The sequence below is a fragment of the Scyliorhinus torazame genome, chromosome 13 (genome assembly GCF_047496885.1).
Source record: "Scyliorhinus torazame isolate Kashiwa2021f chromosome 13, sScyTor2.1, whole genome shotgun sequence".
NCBI classification, from domain to species: domain Eukaryota; kingdom Metazoa; phylum Chordata; class Chondrichthyes; order Carcharhiniformes; family Scyliorhinidae; genus Scyliorhinus; species Scyliorhinus torazame.
In genome coordinates this window covers 156158261-156171149 of record NC_092719.1, presented here as the reverse complement: position 1 = coordinate 156171149, position 12889 = coordinate 156158261, and the positions used below count along the sequence as shown (strand labels likewise).

The 12889-nt window shown below is 42.4% G+C and overlaps 1 protein-coding gene and 1 long non-coding RNA gene across 4 annotated transcripts in view; both read left to right on the top strand.

The window, feature by feature from the left end:
- slc25a26 (solute carrier family 25 member 26) overlaps positions 1–12889 on the top strand; it is a 361771-nt gene that overhangs the window by 178082 nt on the left and 170800 nt on the right. The window lies entirely within an intron of this gene.
- LOC140388329 (uncharacterized) overlaps positions 1–12889 on the top strand; it is a 59748-nt gene that overhangs the window by 45816 nt on the left and 1043 nt on the right. Inside the window, exons 2-3 of one of the 2 annotated variants that reach the window (XR_011934146.1) lie at positions 11786–11962; positions 12794–12856. This is a non-coding gene — a long non-coding RNA (uncharacterized lncRNA). The remainder of the gene's footprint in view (positions 1–11785; positions 11963–12793; positions 12857–12889) is intronic. The other variant, XR_011934147.1, reaches the window with a different exon arrangement.

Here is a 12889-nt window from a genome sequence, read left to right as displayed (position 1 = left end):
ATGCACTCCAACTTTGGAAAGAGTTCTGAAAGCGCTGTGCAATCCCAAACTGTCTGATGTGTGTACTCATTGCCGTTTGTAAATTAAGTTTCTCTTCTCCTCGGTGCTCAATTTAAAAGTAAAGGAAAAAAGTTTTGAAAAATCTGTGGGAAGATTAGCATGGTGATTTATATCAGAATAACCAGTTGCGTTCTATTTAGCTTTGTAAATCTCATTCCTGGCTTCGGTGTACAGCTTAATCTCATTGCTAATCTTTAAACCAATTTGATTGTTTTAATTTGTTCTTTTGAAGTCGATTATGTTACCCGAACAGATTTTATTTTGCTGGTGCAGCATGATGGTGCAGAGTTCAAAACTGGCTTTCCCCATTCAAAATCCCGTATCAACATCCTGAGTTCATCATTGGTCAGACTGCACTAGCTATATAAATACTGTGGCTACAAGAACAGGTCAGAGGCTAGGAGTTCTGCAAAGAGTAGTTCTATCCCTGACTCCCCAGAGCCTTTTCACCATCCACAAGGCACAAACGGGTATGATATAATTGGGATTACGAAGACATGGCTGTAAAGCGACCAAGGATGGCAACTAAATGTCCCAGGGTATTCAGTATTTCGGAAGCATAGGGAAAAATAAAAGGTGGTGGAGTGGCATTGCTGGTTACAGAGGAAATTAACACATTAATGAGAAAGGATATTAGCTCTGACAATGTGGAGTCTGTATGAATAGAGTTGAGAAATACCAAGGGCAAAAATCACTACTGGGCGTTATATGTAGATGCCCAAACTGCAGTGGTGATGTTAGGAATGGTATTAAACAGGAAATTAGAGATGCATGTGAAAAGGGAATATCTGTGATCATGGGTGATTTTAATATGCACATATATTCGGCAAACCAAATTAGCCACAGTAACGTAGAGGAGGAATTCCTGGAGTGAATACGGGATGGTTTTCTTGACCAATATGTGGAGGAACCAACTAAAGAGCAGGCCATCTTAGACTGGTGTCATGCGAGAGTGCCTTTAAGAACTGGATATTTAAGCAATGTACCTTTAGGAAAACAGTGATGTCATAGAGTGGGTGGAGCTCAGCTCAGGTCAGCCATTTTGCAGGTTTTTAGTTTCAGTTTAAAAGCAGTGTCTGTGTGTTTCCAGAGAGCTGCACGTTTTGTAGTTTGGTTTTGCTGAGAGCAGCTAAAAAGTGTCTGGCTGGTTTTGCTGAGAGCAGTTTAAAAGTAGAAAGCCAGTTTGCGACAGTCTCTGCCATTCTACTGAAAATATATATATCCTTTAACCTGATGTGATACTGTTTAAAGGTGTTAAGTCTCTTGAAAGGTTGCAGGAACATTTTAAGGAGTTATTTACTGTTGCAATATTTTCTGAGTTATTTTTGAAGTAAGGGGTGTGTTAAGAGACCCAATGTTTATTTAAGATGTTAAGTTGAGTTCATGGAATAAACAGTGTTTTGTGTTTAAAAACCCACGTGTCCATAATTGTAATATCACACCTAGGAAAAGCCGTGTGCTAGGAAAAGCAACAAATCCATTAAAGGGAGAGGTTGGTTGAACTCCATGATACATTTTGGGGTTCTGAAAACGCCTCGCCCATAACACTGGGTATTGTGTAATGAGAAGGGAATCATTACCAATCTGGCTGTGTGAGAACCTTTGGGGATGAGCGATCATAAAATGATAGAATTTTTTATCAAGATGGAGAGCGCAGTAGTTGATTCGGAGACTAGTGTGCGGAATCTTAATAAAGGAAACTCTGAAGCTATGAGGCATCAGTTGGCCTTGATAGATTGGGGAGAGTTAATTGAAGGGATGACAGTGGATAGGCAATGGCAAACATTCAAGGAACGCAAGGAGGAACTGCAACAACTGTTTATACCTGTCTGGCATAAAAGCAAAATGGGTAAGAGGGCCGATCCATGGCTTACAAAGATTAGAGATAGTATCCGATCCAAGGGAGAAGCATATAGATTGGCCAAGAAAAATAATAGGTCTGAGGATTTGGAGCAGTTTAGAATTCAGCAAAAAAGCACCAAGGGATTGATTAAGAAGGGGAAAATACAGTACAAAAGTAAGCTTGCAGGGAACATAAAGACTGACATTAAGAGTTTCTATAAGGGCATGAAGAGAAAGAGATTGGTGAAGACGAATGTAGGTACCCTACAGATAGAGACGGGAGCATGTATAATAAGGGACAAAGAAATGGCTGAGAAACTGAATACATACTGTGGTTTTGTCTTCACGAGAGGACACAAATCAGATACCAGAAATGTTGGAGAATGCAAGATTTAGTGAGGGGGGAGCATTGAGGGAGATCAATATTAGTGGAGAAATGGTGCTGGGAAAATTGATGGGATTGAAGGCTGATAAATCTCTAGGGCCTGATAATTTACAACCCAGAGTACTTAAGGAAGTGGCTCTAGAAATAGTGGATGCATTAGTGGTCATCTTCCAGGATTCGATAGACTCTGGAGCAATCCCTGCAGCTTGGAAGGTAGTTAATGCCACTCCACTATTCAAAAAGGGAGGTAGAGAGAAAACGGAGTTCTCGACCAGTAAGCCTGACGTCGGTTGTGAGGAAATTTCTCGAATCCATTATCAAGGACTTTATAGCGGAGCATTTAGAAAACAGTGACAGGATTAGACAGAGTCAGCATGGATTTATGAAGGGGAAATCATATTTGAAAATCTATTGGAATTCTTTGAAGATGTAACTAGTATAGTTGACAAGGGGGGGGGGGGCAGTCGATGTGGTATATTTGGACTTTCAGAAAGCGTTTGACAAAGTTTCGTAGAAGAGATTATCGTGCAAGATTAAAGTGCATGGGATTGGGGGAAGTGTATTGAGATGGATAGAAAACTGGTTGGCAGAAAGTAGGAATTAATGGGTCCTTTTCAAATTGGTAGGCAGTAACTAGCGGGATGCCACAGGGATCGGTGCTGGGACCCTATCTATTCACAATATATATGAATGGTTTGGACGAGGGAACAAATAGTAACATCTCAAAGTTTGCAGGTGATACCAAGTTGGGTGGGAGGGTGAACTGTAACGAGAATGCAGAGATCCTTCAGTATGATCTGGACAGGTTGGGTGAGTGGGCAAATCAATGGCCGACGCAGTATAATTTGAATAACTGTGAGGCTATTCACTTTGGAAGCAAAAACGAGAAGGCAAATTACTACCTGAATGGCTGTAAATTGGGAGAGTGGCGTGTCCAGCGGGACCTTGGAGTCCTTGTGCACCAGTCACTGAAGGTAAGTGTGCAGCAAGCAGTAAAGAAGGCAAATGGTATGTTGGCTTTCATTGCGAGAGGTTTCGAGTATAGGAACAGGGATGTGTTGTTGCAATTATGCAGGGCCTTGATGAGGCCATACCTAGGACATTGTATGCAGTTTTGGTCTCCTTTTCTGAGGAAGGATGTTCTTGCTCTCGGGGGCGTGCAGTGAAGGTTTACCAGCTGATTCTGGGGATCGTGGGACTGACTTATGAGGAGAGATTGACTAGGTTAGGATTGATTTCGCTGGAGTTCAGACAAATGAGGGGGGAATCTCATAGAGACTTACAAAATTCCAGCAGGACTAGATAAGGTGGATGCAGGGAGGGTGTTCACGATGGTGGGTGTGTCCAGAACCAGGGGTCACGGTCTGAGGATTCGGGATAGACCATTTAGGACCGAGATGAGAAGACATTTCTTCACCCAAAGAGTGGTGACCATGTGGAATTAATTACCACAGGAAGTAGTTGAGGCTAAGGCATTGAATATATAGAACATAGAACATTACAGCACAGTACAGGCCCTTCGGCCCTCGATGTTGCGCCGATCTGTGAAACCACTCTAAAACCCATCTACACTATTCCCTTATCGTCCATATGTCTATCCAATGGCCATTTGAATGCCCTTAGTGTTGGCGAGTCCACTACTGTTGCAGGCAGGGCATTCCATGCCCTTATTACTCTCTGAGTAAAGAACCTACCTCTGACATCTGTCCTATATCTATCTCCCCTCAATTTAAAGCTGTGTCCCCTCGTGCTAGACATCACCATCTGAGGAAAAAGGCTCTCACTGTCCACCCTATCCAATCCTCTGATCATCTTGTATGCTTCAATTAAGTCACCTCTTAACCTTCTTCTCTCTAACGAAAACAGCCTCAAGTCCCTCAGCCTTTCCACACAAGATCTTCCCTCCATACCAGGCAACATTCTGGTAAATCTCCTCTGCACCCTTTCCAATGCTTCCACATCCTTCCTATAATGCACACAATACTCCAAATGCGACCGCACCAGAGTTTTGTACAGCTGCAACATGACCTCATGGCTCCGAAACTCAATCCCCCTACCAATAAAAGCTAACACACCGTACACCTTCTTAACAACCCTCTCAACCTGAGTGGCAACTTTCAGGGATCTATGTACATGGACACCGAGATCTCTCTGCTCATCCACACTGCCAAGAATCTTACCATTAGCCCAGTAATCTGTCTTCCTGTTATTCCTTCCAAAATGAATCACCTCACACTTTTCTGCATTAAACTCCATTTGCCATCTCTCAGCCCAGCGCTGCAGCTTATCTATGTCCCTCTGTAACTTGTAACATCCTTCCGCACTGTCCACAACGCCACCGACTTTAGTGTCATCTGCAAATTTACTCACCCATCCTTCTACGCCCTCCTCCAGGTCATTTATAAAAATGACAACCAGCAGTGGCCCCAAAACAGATCCTTGTGGCACACCACTAGTAACTGGACTCCAGTCTGAACACTTCCCATCAACAACCACCCTTTGTCTTCTTCCAGCTAGCCAATTTCTGATCCAAACTGCTAAATCTCCCTGAATCCCATGCTTCCGTATTTTCTGCAGTAGCCTACCATGGGGAATCTTATCAAACGCTTTACTGAAATCCATATACACCACATCAACTGCTTTACCCTCATCCACCTGTTTGGTCACCTTCTCAAAGAACTCAATAAGGTTTGTGAGGCACGACCTACCCTTCACAAAACCGTGTTGACTATCTCTAATCAAATTATTCCTTTCCAGATGATCATACACCCTATCTCTTATAAACCTTGCCAAGATTTTGCCCACAACAGAAGTAAGGCTCACTGGTCTATAGTTACCGGGGTTGTCTCTACTCCCCTTCTTGAACAAGGGGACAACATTTGCTATCCTCCAGTCTTCTGGCACTATTCCTGTAGACAAAGATGACTTAAAGATCAAAGCCAAAGGCTCAGCAACTCCTCCCTAGCTTCCCAGAGAATCCTATGATAAATTCCATCCAGCCCAGGGGACTTATCTATTTTCACACTTTCCAGAATTGTTAACACCTCCTCCTTATGAACCTCAAGCCCTTCTAGTCTAGTAGCCTGAATCTCCGTATTCTCCTCGACAACATTGTATTTTTCCTGTGTGAATACTGACAAAAAATATTCATTTAGCACCTCTCCTATCTCCTCGGACTCCCAAGCACAACTTCCCACTACTGTCCTTGACTGGCCCTACTCTTACCCTAGTCATTCTTTTATTCCTGACATATCTATAGAAAGCTTTGGGGTTATCCTTGATCCTACCTGCCAAAGACTTCTCATGTCCCCTCCTGGCTCTTCTTAGCTCTCTCTTTTGGTCCTTCCTAGCTAACTTGTAACTATCGAGCGCCCTAACTGAACCTTCATGTCTCATCTTTATGTAAGCCTCCTTCTTCCTCTTGACAAGTGTTTCAACTGCCTTAGTAAACCACAGTTCCCTTGCTCGACCACTTCCTCCCTGCCTGACAGGTACATACTTATCAAGGGATTCAAGAGATGACTAGATATGACACTTGAGGCGAATGGGATCAAAGATTATGGGGAGAAAGCAGGTTTAGGCTACTGAGTTGGACGATCAACCATGATCGTGATGAATGGCGGAGCAGGCTCAAGGGGCCGAATAGCCTGCTCCTATCTTCTATGTTTCTATGTCAGGAGTGTGATGGAATACTCTCCCCTTGCCTGGATGATTGCAGCTCCAACTATACTCAGGAAGCTAGACACCATCCAGGATAAAACAGCCTGCTTGATTAGTACCCTTTCCACAAACCTGGGCAGCTGGGTTTGCCATTCTCATTTTCGCTGCCTTGGTCGATGCTGGGTGGTCCATCTGGTTTGATTCCTGTTTGTGTTCTTCGCAGTGGTTGGATACAACTGAGTGGCTTGCTAGGCCATTTACAGGGCATTTAAGAGTCAACCACATTGCTGTGGCCTGGAGTCATTTGTGAACCAGGTGGATTATAAGACAATCAATTCATAGGTAATTAAATTTAAATTCCACCATCTGCCATGGTGATTTGACCCTGTATCCCTCCCCACAACTGATTCCTAACTTCTTGCAGGCACGGTTCAGCCAAAACATTTCCAAGTGTCACCGTGGGCGGCTTTGGCGATGTTTAACGCCGGAATTTTGGGTGAGATCCAGATCAGTATTTACCCACACATGTCACATTTTTAGGCCTTGAGGAGTTTTTTCCTGATCCAGCCCACATTTAGAAATTCTTTCAGCAGCGGGGAGCTAACCTCGCCGGCGAGGGAGACTCCTCAGAGATCGGGGTGCCATTTTGAAAGGTGCCCTGATCTCTGTGAGCTTGAGGGTCACCCACATTCCCCACTCACAGGCAGTATCTCCTGCAGACATGGGGCATTTCCCCCCCCCTTTTACCCCCTCCTTTCTCTCTCCCTCCCCTCTCTACCCCTCCCCCCGTGCAAGTGAGGATACCCCACTATGGGGTTGCTGAGGGAGCCCCCCTTTTCAGGTCCCCGCACTACCCTTTTGGGCACACCCACTTTCACGACCCCCCCTTCATCTCCTCCTCCTCTCCCCCCCCCCCCCCCCCCCCCCCCCCCCCCCCCCACCACCAACCTTTGAGTCCCGTACATGCCCATCACCCCTCCTTTCATGATTATGCTCCCCTCAAGCCCCAAACCGTGGCACTGCCAACCTGGCACCCAGAAATCCTGGCACTTGGCAGCGGCAGGTTGATGCTGCCAGAGTGCCCAGTTGGCACATCCTGGGTGCTGGGGGAGTGCCATGGTACGGCCATGCCCTGTTCCTGACAACCCAGGGGGCTTCAATGGCCTCCGAGACCCCTGAGTGGCCATCATGACTGATCGTCGCCGGTTGAGACCTTGCTGATGCGGCCAGTGACTCCCGGGTGAATGTGACATCAGCATATTTAAATGAGCCTAATAGCTCATTAAAATATCACTATCTGGATCACGCTCCGCAAGGGTGTGATCCAGATCACGCTGGGTGACACGAGTTGGGTGACTCGTGATCGACTCGGCACCCGGCACATAGCCCGATTTTGGCCTCCCGCCAAATAGCTTGTTAGAACAGCTTGTTTTGACAGTCAACCAAATATATCTTCAGATACACCCAACAATCAAAACATCCACTGTGTTGATGTAAGTCCCCAATTCAAAGATCTGTCAGTAATTTTCCTTCCTCACTCTGACATTCTGTAACCAGAGAGCAACGTATGGAGTTATTGTTTGAATTTCACCTAATTTCATCCCTTTGATTTATTCTTGTTATATTACTCAATTTTGTTTGGATAAAAATTGGGCTGGTTGGGTGATTAATGTTAAGTCCAACACATAAAAGTAACATTTTTTTCTCCACATGATCTTTTATTTTCTTTGTCTGGTATATACATTGGTCGACATTGAAATCCAGCTGCCAATCCTTAGTCTGGTGCAACTCAAACTGAGGCTTGTCCCAGTGAGATGCTCCCAAAGGCTAACAATTGAAGCAGGACTGGAATTGGTATGGGGATACTGCAGGAAGTTGAAGTTGAGGTAGAAGATCAGCCATAATCTTATTAGATTGTGGAGCAGGTGCAAAGATCCAAATGGCCTACTCCAGTTCTTCTTTATCTTTATAATCTTTATTTACAAGTAGGCTTACATTAACACTGCAATGAAGTTACTGTGAAAGGCCCCTAGTCACCATATTCCAGCACATGTTTGGATACACGGGGAGAATTCTGAATTCTCAGCTGGTGCGTGAATTGAACCCACGCTGCTGGCCTTGTTCTGCATCACAAACCAGCTGTCTATCCCACTGAGCTAAACCAGACCCTATTGCTATGGAAAAAGAATCCCGACCATGGAATGGGAGAAGAATATTTCCAGTCAGTTCTTGAAAATGGTGCTTCTCTGAGACAGATTTTGGTCTGTGATGGCTACGTGCTAATTATTGCATTATGTGTGTTTCCAAAAGATATATTAAACATCGCATAATGCAATGAAAGAAATATAGAAGTGAAGGGAAACAGCAAGAGAGAAGTAAAGATGGAGGGGGAATGAAAGGTGTCAGTAGTTGAGAAGTATGACAGAGGCGGCCAAAAGTGGAAAGCAATATGGTAAAGAAACAGAAGTTCAAGAAATGTAACAGAAACAAATTTTAAAGTCATACCGACGTAGGGGTGGTGAGGGGAAAAAAAGACAATTTAATTGGAGGAGGATGAAAGATACAGGTGGGAATTACTGCTAATACTGAAGTGTGTCTGAATTTTATTTCTGAAAGCCCCCACTGCCTTTGTCTGCTGAATGAGTTAATTTGAAGTGTATTTGATGCTACTCATCTTCCTTCTGTGTCATCTGCACATGATATCTTCAACAGATTTTGTTGCATGGCAAGAAATAACCTCCTTAAAAGTTTCCTGACAATATAAACTGGAAGGGATTTTGACTGCCACCCACAGATCTTTGCCGGTTGCTAACCACTTCTTTTCCTCTTTGCAAAGCCTATTTTTTAACCTATGCATATTAACTTTCTGCTCATTCTTTAGTTACTCCCAATATCAATGTTGTATGTTATAGGAATTGAGATCTTACATTGTAACAGAGGGTGTTCCAAGATGTTTTGTCTTTTTGCATAATGGGTACATGCACCAGAATCCGGGAGTATAACATTGAATCGATTATAATATAAAATTGCAGGTGACCTTGTTCTGATTTGAGATCTATTCACCAGGGAGAGATCATTGTGAAGAATAATACTTTTCAAACCTCCAAATCCTCAATATTTATGCCAGCAAATAAGATTAAGACAAAATAGAACTGAGTTGTTACGGCATATGACCCAATGGCCACGTGAACACCCAGTGTTTGAAGTTACTTTGTGCAGCAAATCATTGTTAATTGCCTCAACTATAATTAGCTCTAAATTAATACATCACGTTGTATTGTTAGCACATATGTTGGAGTATTATTTGTATATGTATTTGGTTGCAAGGATAAATTGTACCAAATTCACTAATTTAAGAACAGTTGCAATTAGCCTAAGAGAGCATTTTTAGCTTACTGATATTTTTAGCTTACTGACATTTGAGTGTTTGGGTACATTTCCAGAGGTTGAACATAGGACTCTTCTTGGTCTGTCTGCCTCAAGACCGCAATGCAGTTACCAGTTGAGCCATTTGGAGAACTAGCTTGCTCCTTATTGTACCTGCCATTTTGTGTGCGTATGCCATCAAAATGACGAGAATCAAAAAGCAATACTAAAATTAAAAGGTTGCAATAAATGAACTGCTGTCATTTAACTATTTACTGTAATTAAGATTAGACTTTTTGACCAGAAACCTTTGACAGCTCTGATTGGTGACAAATTGTTTTGCATTTATAAATCTGCTCAGTCAACAACAGTTAACCATATCTATCGCAAGCATGCGCATTTTAAATTTATTTCTTTCCCAATTAAGAGGCAATTTAATATGGCCAATCTACTTACCCTGCACATCTTTGGGTTGTGGGGGGAGAGACCCACGTAGACATAGGGAGAGTGTGCAAACTCCACACAGACAATGACCCGGGGCCAAGATCGAACCTGGGTCTTTGGCGCTTTGAGGCAACAGTGCTAGGCACAGCGCCACCGTGCCACCCATTATAAATTTAATTGAGAAAACAATAAAACTGCCCCTTTTTGGAATGTAAAAGAAATAACTTTGCACGATTTAAAACCAAGGTCTGTTTTGACTGTCGTTGTGTGAGTAGACTGATAAATACAATGTGACAAGTTGTTACCCATCAGATCTGTCAAAGGCCTCAGGATCAAAGTTTGCAGTAATCTTAATATTAGTAAATAATAATAATCACATATTGTCACAAGTAGGCATCAATGAAGTTACTGTGAAAAGCCCCTAGTCGCCACATTCCGGCGCCTGTTCGGGGAGGCCAGTACGGGAATTGAACCCGCGCTGCTGGCCTTGTTCTGCATTACAAGCCAGCTGTTTAGCCCACTGTGCTAAACCAACCCCAAATAGTTATCTGAACAGTTCATAGGTAAGTGTGAAATTGTTCACGGGTCAGAGTAGTTTGTGGTTTTTGTCTTGACAGTGTTTGGGAATTTTTTAATGTTCTATTTTCTTAGAAGTTTCCGTTGACCAGGATAGTGAATTTACCTTTCAGTTTCAGTATGTTTTTCATTACCTCCTATCTAGTAGGTTCACAGTCTGCAATGTTTCAATGTTGACAATTTGAAAGGAAAACAAATGGAAATACATAATGGGAAACAGTGGAATAGTCATTTCATTCCAAAGATGAGGAAAATCTGATAAAATCACAAGTGAATTATGACTCTTGCAAGTGAACTAATCTGGCCATTCCACTAACTATATTGTACACATAGACCAGATGTGGGCTTAATTTTACTGAGAATTATTAGAAATGTGGGTAAATGATTGCTTGTGATTACCTCTTCTGTTTGTCACAAATATTCCAGTCGGTGCTATTGTAAGCAGTTATAAACAAAGAGAAAAATTGACTTAAAGTCTGGATGTTGTTGTTGTAATGAAAGTGTAACTGTCGGTGTGGTGTACACACATGCGCAGTTATGTGCCAGATCCAGACGTTGCTGCCAATGATTCTCCACTCCTCCACATTTTGCGCTGTTGAGTCTTTGCAGATGGAAATATGAGAAATAACTTCCATTTTACACCATTAGTCTCACTGTAAAAACCCTTGAAAAAGTTGTGTCTCATTGAATGACATGTAACTCAGTTTTTAAATGAGATGCTAATTCGTAACTACTGTTGCACAACCTCTCTATCCTGAAAGAAAAATTAATTTTATATTTGTGGGGTGTCAAACTTTTTCCATGTCAGAAAAATCATGGGTTTATAGGTTCTACCTTAATGCTCATGTGCACGCCCTAATCTCTGTCGTGCTTTGTAAAATGATTATAAAGTGAATGGTAATCAGTTTTTGTTTCCTGGTTTGATGTTAGTGAGAATTCTTCAATGTGATTGGGTTGCTTAGACTGCTTGATGCCATCACTGTTGAATGCCAGAGATCCCCTGTAGCTGACGCAGGAATGAAATTAACACCTGTGAGATCTGCACCACAGTAATTGCTAGATCTTTAAGCAGCTTTCCTACAGGTCACCAGCGAGTGCCATCACTTTATCACTGACTCAGAATCCAGGCGCTGTTGCTAAGCTCTTAGTCAGCATTTGCAATCCAACTTGCTGCTTCAATCCATACAGCCATTTGTTTGATTCAGTGAAAATATTTAAACTGCCTTTACGAATGTTTCTGAGCGACCTTGGCTCTCAGACTTGGGTGCTAGTCTAGGCTCCTGGCTGTTAGATTTCAAACTTGCCCCTCTGGCTCTTAGGTGTAAACTGCTCTCCCTGGCTGTTAGATGTGAACTGCCTCGCTGCATCTGAGGGTGCTGACAACTATATATCATTTGTCTAGACACCTGCATCTTGTTACTTTTAAAATTGCATCTCATTATGCCTTTTCAGATCTGGCTTTTTCTATCGCCAGGCTGATCTCTACCTGTTGCTAGGCAGACCCATGACACCTGTTGCTGGGCAGATCGCATCCCACCCTGCCTTGTTACATTCGTGTTACTTGGCAGATTTTTACCTGTTGCTGGGCAGATCCATGGCAGTGGACTATGCCAGAAGCAGAGGCTTAAAGTGAGTCCAATAGTGGCTGAGGCGAAAAAAAGCATTATTGGCATGTGATATGTATTAAATGACAAGCTATTCTTAACTGCATGTTCAACAACTAACAAAAATAATGGAATTTTCAATATATTTATAATGGTTGAATTAAAAATATTTGTAATCAAATTTATGATCAATTTGTTCCTCCTGTGAAGTGTAAATTGAATTATATAATTTGGTGGGTAGTTAAACAACTAATGAAAGGAGGAGGCTCCATGAATATCGCCATTCCCAATGATGGCAGAACTCCCCAATTTGAGAGCAAGGTTCCTCCGAAAGGTATGGCCCCATGTTATAAATATAGGTGTAGTTGTGCCTAACTGTTCAGGTTCATAAGTTATGCTGTCAATATCAGTTAGTGCTGATGGTTTGTTTGTAAACCACCTCTCGTTATTAAGGATGGGCAACAAATCTTGGCCTTGAAAGCAACGCTCACATCGCATGAAGAAAATTCTTGTATGCCTTTGGTGTTTTTTTTAATCTCCAAATTTCAAAATAATGTATTATTTTTGCTGTAAAAGACAAATTGTACCTTGTAGAAAATAGCACTGTGTGCGAATAACCTTACTGTATTTTGCGTATTAACACCTAAAATGTCTTCTGTTCAGAGGATTTCTGAAGAACAATAAATGGCTTTAAACTATCCGATTAGCTTCATTCCTCGTTCTTCCTACATGGCTTATATCAGTTAGACTTGGTTGTTATAGGAAGACAACTCCATATTTGCAGCAGAATTAATATATGTGCCATTATATGGTAAAACATTGCTGTCCTTATAAACAATATTTTCTCAATTTACAGCGAGCAATATAATGGGAGATCCAACTTTATTCGGCACACTGGAGAATCTGGCAAACGTCAGGGGTGAGTTAGAGAGGGCACCTATGTCTTTCAGCT